At 37.0% G+C, this 7,133-nt stretch overlaps 1 long non-coding RNA gene across 2 annotated transcripts in view; it reads right to left on the bottom strand.

Moving 5' to 3' along the window:
• Window positions 1–2,084: 2,084 nt before the first annotated feature.
• Window positions 2,085–7,133, bottom strand: part of LOC125653633 (uncharacterized) — a 29,147-nt gene continuing 24,098 nt past the window's right edge. Inside the window, exons 1-3 of one of the 2 annotated variants that reach the window (XR_008797286.1) lie at window positions 3,899–3,958; window positions 3,358–3,451; window positions 2,085–2,253 (exon numbers count right to left, since the gene is read on the bottom strand). This is a non-coding gene — a long non-coding RNA (uncharacterized LOC125653633). Of the gene's footprint in view, window positions 2,254–3,357; window positions 3,452–3,898; window positions 3,959–7,133 lie in introns of those variants that run through there. The other variant, XR_008797285.1, reaches the window with a different exon arrangement.

Below are 7,133 nucleotides of genomic sequence, written 5' to 3'. Positions count from 1 at the left end.
GAGAAATCTAGGTATTTGATTGGACGACAAGCCCGGAATATGAGGCCATACACCCTGCCAAGAATAGATGGGATTCAAAATAGCTTCAACAGATCTATATACTTAACTGCATCGTAAAATAAACATTATTCATTTCCACATTGATCGTTCTGCGGTAGGACATATTCGTTATATGGATTCTTGGCAGGGTATATGGACTCGCACTCCATGTGAAACTAAAACGGATCGCGAGAATATAAACTTTTACAGGGAGTGTAAGTTTAAATACTCAGCGAAGAATTCACAACATAACTAATAATGAAAATACTTTATCTATGACAAAATACGTTCGAACCATAATATACAATGAAGTGTGAAAAGTTCAAATAAGAGCGTACTACATATTGAACGTGACATGTAAATCACACGGAAACAAAATAGGATATATCTATAACGAATTAAGAAAATACGTTTGTTTCCAAAAATATCATCTGTGTAGTATGTTTATTTCACGCCTCCACATGTAATTATGACGTACAAAATTAAATTTAACACAAAGGTTACGTTACAGATTACGTCATTTTAGATACTGAATGTATTATTGCGTTAAAAGTTTGTTTGAAACATGCCAAAAAAAAAAAACCCATCAATTGCAATAAAAATATGAAAAGCTCAAATTTATGCCTAAATTTCAAAATATAAGGGTTGCCATTACATGGTTGTTCGCTACAGTTACTAATTGCACGTGGCGACTACTGATTGTACGGGACAAATACTAATTGTACGTAACAGTTTTGACCTCTTTATATGGTTCATTTGATTACGTCTACTATTGCCAGCATCTGCATACTGTAAACACAAAACTCATTCCAGATGCAGGAAAACACAATCAATATCAACAAACTTCCACGACACTTCAGCGTGACAGTAAGTCACAGTATTCCACATAATCTTATAATGTAGATTGTATTCTGTAGGGAGTTACACAGGCAGCAATGAATATTCGTCTTTACATGCAGTATAGATTAAGTAGCGTACGCTAGTCTGAAAATTTGAAAAGAAGTCTACTCATTGTCGTGGAACAGTCACAGTAAATACGTTTCATATAGTCGATATCGATTTCAAAGTATGGAAGAATAATGGCCAATATCACAAATGATAAAATCATACGAAGTAATAGACCTACCACGTCTATACAATGTAAACAGGTTCATTATAACAGTCCATCAAAAATCTTTTGGGGATTTAATTTCATCAAAATTACCGAGTGACCCTCACTTGATTCATTCACAGATGAAGCCCATTTGAAATCTATATCTTGATTTTTCGCTAAAAGTTTTCATTCCAAGTCGATTTTAATTGCTTTTCCGGAAAGGAACGATTAGAAGTTAAATGTATTAATCAAGAATACGAGTATACTGTTTGCAAGGGGGTGCTCAATGTGCGGAAACTACGAGATCTTTCATCAATGGAATTCATTTGAGGACCACGATTGAATTTACCCCAGCCATAGTGATCTCTTTATCAAGTATACATCTTGTGTCTTTGAAGTACCAGATTCCTCAGACGAAGGAGTGAACTGATTTACATTTTACCCACTGGAGCATGCGTAGTGAACACGGAAGAATACGTCGGCGGAGGAACTGTATAGGTGGCGCTGTACGGTGCCGGTGCATTGACGGGTGGCGGTATCCCGTACTGAACATGTGTGTTTCCGTATAGATGTGTTTGGACGGGAGCCGTTGTATAATTAAATGTGGTAGTTGGATATGGTTGTTGATGAAATAATCTTGTTTGTTGAACTGCAAAGTAGAAGAAAAGACATCTTATATGACATCCAATGTAGATTTTGGTTCTCTTCAAATGAAAGAGAACCATAATTTTGGTTTGTTTGTTTGATTTTTTTACAAGGTTCAGCTCTCGTTACATTATGGTGTTTTTTCATGGTCAGTAAAAATCTGCTTCATTCAGAGGAAACAAAAACTTAAATACATATATTGATAGTGAAATCCTGCCATTATTAATCGCTCAATATATCTATTGAATAATTATTTAATAACCGAATATAAAACTAACAGTTGAAAACAAAGTCAATCACTTGTATTTTGGTACGTCACCGAGCTATTTAAATTCGCGACTGGCCATCCAAATCGCGACCTCGTTCGGAAGTGAACTCCCTTGCAGTTCTTGATACAAACACAGACAAAGACGAATATCAGCAATCCAATAGCCGCTAAAACCCCGATGATAATTCCAGCTATTGCCCCGTCACCACTAGATCGAAAATTTTCAAAGGTAGATAATAATGCCATTGAATTAGCAAATAAATATGATAAAGCAGTTGATTCCAATTCAATGCTAGGTGAAACTAAAGAGTCGGTAGTTGGTTCAATATTGCACAATGTAAGGCGTAAATTAAAAAAAAACACCTTACGCCTGTGAACAAAATATTAGAATGTACACGTAGTACCCCCAAAAACAAATCTCAATGTCCGTCAATGAATACTATAGAGTGTGGGATATCTACATGAAAGGTGAGAATAACGAACAGTGATCCATCTCATAACTCCCATAAGCAATACAAAATAGATAGTTGGTCAAACATGGACCCTGGATACACCAGAGGTGGGATCAGGTGCCTAGGAGGAGTAAGCATCCCCTGTCGACCGGTCAAACCCGCCGTGAGCATATACATATACGGTTACTAGCGGACTACAATTTGAAAAAATTGCAATTAATGCTGATAAATTGTAAACGTTCAGTACTATAGAGTACTTGTAACATAGATATTGTAAACACTCAGTACTATAGAGTATTTGTCACATAGATATTGCAAACACTCAGTACTACATAGTACTTGTCACATAGATATTTGTTATTATCCCCTCGTGATTCGATATAGTAACAGGACCGCTCATTTGTAAAGGAGTGTCAGTATGCGTGTAACTCTGAACTTGTACACACAGTTTATGTCCGATTGATTTAATACTTCACTTGTAGCTTATATGCTACCAAAGGATCAAAACGTCTTGTTGATTATGAGGTCAAAGGTTAAGGTCACTGTGGGACTTGTAGACCCTCTGGAGGTCACATGTTGTGCTCGACTGCTATGGTACTGCACATGTAGCTTTGTTATCAAGAGAGGACAGCCTCTATTGATTTTAGGGTCGAAAGGTCAAAGTCACTACTAAGAGTTTGTGGAGAGAGAGAGAGAGAGAGAGAGAGAGAGAGAGAGAGAGAGAGAGAGAGAGAGAAGAGAATGAGAGAGAGAATGAGAGAGGGAGAATGGGGGAGAGAAGGGGAGGGGAGATGGAGATGTAGTAGTATCATAAAAATACCACATATATATTAATACTATATCTAACAAACACTACTTACATGTAATAGTAGTTGTAGTCATAGTAACTGTAACTGCAATAGTACCTGCTATAGTACGATCTGTAATAACAATCCGCCAATGCGAAGTATACACCTGTGAATATAGAGACGATTTTGTTAACACTGACTATGTGTCTGCACAGCAATAATTAATGTCTTGTCTACATACATGTATGATGTTTTCTGAGATGACTTCAGAAATCAATCAGTGTGTGTTTTTACTTATACTGTATTTTCTTCTAGTTAGGAGTGTAAAGCATAGATATAAGGATGCAGGTGCGATATTCACTCTGAAACTGTGATTGGGCTGCTCAAGATCATGTTAATTTCCATTACCGAATTACAATGTCTCCCGTTACAATAAATAATGGGAATTTCAAATGAACGCAGTTGATATTCACACCTTGGTGATACTTGAAAAATCGATCAGAGTTTTCGATACCATGTAGAATTTTATCATTGTATTATTCAATTCTACAACTACGTACAATTGATAAGCGAATTATATTCAAGAACTATCACAAGAAAATAATTTACCTACCAAAGTTCAAGAAAATTGTAGACATAATTTCTAATTCTCGTAACATTTTTGCTACTTATGGTTTCGCAGAAACACGATGTCGTCGCTAACGATCCAATACTCTCCCAAGCACCAGGACATATACAAATACTGCACCTGTACTTTAAACACACGATCAAAGTGGTTTTGTCATTGCCATTTTGAAACTCATAGAAATATATAAATATCAATGGCGTTCTTTACTTTCAAGATTTCGCGGTCGCTATTTTTTTTTCTATTTTATTTATTCATTTTTTTAACCTCTTTATTCTTGTTCCAACTTCAACAAGGAATCCAGATGCATTTTTTTTAAATTGAAAATTGCAATACTGTATGTATGTACATGTTTACCCCAATCATTGGAAGCCACGAATACAGTGTAAAAGAGGAATAAGCCTTGTGGCGATGATACATTAGCTCTAATCTAATTTCCCGCACATGCGCAAGTCTTCATCCTGGATGAATAATAGTGTTTCTGCAAGCCAGCAACGCTGCGAAAAAGTAACTACGAGGGCTGTTTGATATGTAATGTGTATTGTACGATATCTCAAAAGCATTCACCTCAAATAGTGAAATAAACATTACATTCCTTTAAAGTATTCTCAGCGGTTTGAAATACATAATTTCAATCTCTGAATCTATTTCTGAAATACCTCACGGTATGCTGATTTTGGTAAATCTCTTAGGCCGTGGCTGATGGCTGAGCCAAGAGTTTGTAGTGACTTGTAACAGCGACCAGATAAGATTTTTTTAAGTTTTGGAAAAGGAAAAAAACCGCATGGGGCTACCTCTGGAAAGTATGGTTAGTGTGACAAAACGGTAACCTTATCCGACTTCAAAAATTGCTTCACAAGCTTAGATGTATGTGATGGAGCATTATCATGTAGACGAACTTGCCTAAATCCTGACACGGCGTCGCTTATGATCCACTTTTTTTGGCACGCTGTTTTTGGCTATAATAGCTATAAAACTTCATTGTTATTTCGAATTTCAAACATTTCGGTTGAGCATCACTGAAGAGACATTATTTGTCGAAATGCGCATCTGGTGCATCAAAATTGGTACCGTATAAGTTTTACATTATACCCCTGGGTCTCTGCTGGTGTATTGTTAGTCATTGAGGGTCTCTACAGCCCAATAGCTAAGTACTTCGTTACTAGCTTGAAAATACGGATGTATATTTAATTGCTGTTATAAAATTTAGAAATTCATTTCAAAATTAAGGATTATCTCCCTCATGCACAGCTCTTATCCTTGGACGAATTTGACTCCACTTTTTTTTTTGGCACGCTGTTTTGGGCTATAATAGCTCTAAAACTTCATTGTTATTTCGGATTACAAACATTTCGGTTGAGCATCACCAAAGAGACATTATTTGTCGAAATGGGCATCTGGTGCATCAACATTAGTAGCGTATAAGTTTGACATGATAATATTTTTCTGAGCTTTTAGTATAACATCTCGGTAACACTGACCTGTAACACTTTTGCCCTCCGGCACCGGAATTTATACGGCTTTACCATCACATGAGAATAATATGCAATAAAGAACCTTCGTTGTGCTTATGGTTCTTCTGGCAACTATAGACCCTCTACCGTGTTTAGCTACTCATACTTTGTTTCCAATTTTTCTTACTGGCTTGAAATAGTGAACATATGTTGCGTCACCAATACCAATGTTTGCAAATTGTCTTTGATTGAATTTGGGAAACATTTTGAGCAATTTCGTAGCGGTTTGTACTCCTACCCGTTTTTGGTCATCTGTCAATATATGCGGTATCAATCTGGCAGACATTTTTGTACTTTCAAATTAAATTCAAAATGAAATGCATGCGTGATAGAGATATGCCAACAGCTTTGCCAGTATCAAGAATCGTGTATCTGTCATCACTTTCAATTATTTCCCTGACTTTTGAGACACTTGCTTTATCGGTTACAGCCCCAGGTCGGCCAGATTTTTCTGCATCTTTGACGGACTCTGTGTCAGTCAGAATGTTCTTTCTCCACCTACCAACTGTCTCATAAGATACCTTATCAGACCCAAAAACTTCCATCAATTCAGTAAAAGTCTGCATTACTGAATAACTGGGTTTTGTGCAAACTTTTATATAAGCTCTAATTTCTTCAATATTCTCAACCCGTTTCCCAACCAAATTTACAACAGTGGTCAACGACTGGCTATATGGAAATGGTTCAAAATTCAAAACTATGGAGAGTTGAAGACTCGGACATGTATCTATACTGTTGGAAAGGTATTGAATAGAGCTATTCAAAAGTATCACATTCACAAAATCTTACAAAGCGTCATCGCGCAGTGGTACAATACACATAACACACCGCCTTCATATTCGTATAATTTCTGCCTTTTTGCACGAAAACTTCATGTTTCAGCAATTAAAAACCCTGATGAAACAGAGTACATTGCATGTTATGTGACACGGGTGACGAAGTTTGCGTATTAACCCATCACTGATGACGAACTTTGCGTACTAACCCATCACTGGTAACGAAGTTTGCCTACTAAGCCATCACTGGTAACGAAGTTTGGATATTAACCCATCATTGGTGACGAAGTTTGCGTATTAACCCATCACTGGTGACGAAGTTTACATATTAACTCATCACTGATGACGAAGTTTGCATATTAACCCTTCACTGGTAACGAAGTTTCGATATTAACTTATCACTGGTGACGAAGTTTGGATATAACCCATCATGTCGTACAAGATCAGAAGCTTTGGATCTATCGATGAAGACTCCACCTTGTACTGCCTCTTTTTCATTCATGTTGTGACTTCGACTTTTAGCTTAAGAAGATTGGCTATTGTGCTGCGTCCGGGACAAACGTCACTCCACACATGATCCAGTATGCCTTGTTTCTCCAGAAACCATCTTCACATTGTGTTCAGCATTCTTTCAAAAGTTTTGCATAAGTATCATAAAAGTTATATTGATCTGTAGGAGTCAGGAATCAGAGGGTCCTTGTCTGGTTAAGGTCTTGTGGCGCCTATGAAACTGATACATGATGCTTATTAAGTTAGATGACTCTCAGTTGATGCAACCATTGATCAGGGGATTCTTACTCCTCCTGGGTGCATGCGCCAATCTCTGGTGTGTCCTGGGGTCCGTGTATGCAGTAATCTGAATTCTGTACTCTTAATGGGATTTATGAGATTATTTATGAGATGGGTCGAATGAATATGAGTTACCGTACCTAT

The sequence above is a fragment of the Ostrea edulis genome, chromosome 7 (assembly GCF_947568905.1).
Source record: "Ostrea edulis chromosome 7, xbOstEdul1.1, whole genome shotgun sequence".
NCBI lineage: Eukaryota > Metazoa > Mollusca > Bivalvia > Ostreida > Ostreidae > Ostrea > Ostrea edulis.
This window is presented reverse-complemented; position numbering and strand designations above follow the sequence as displayed.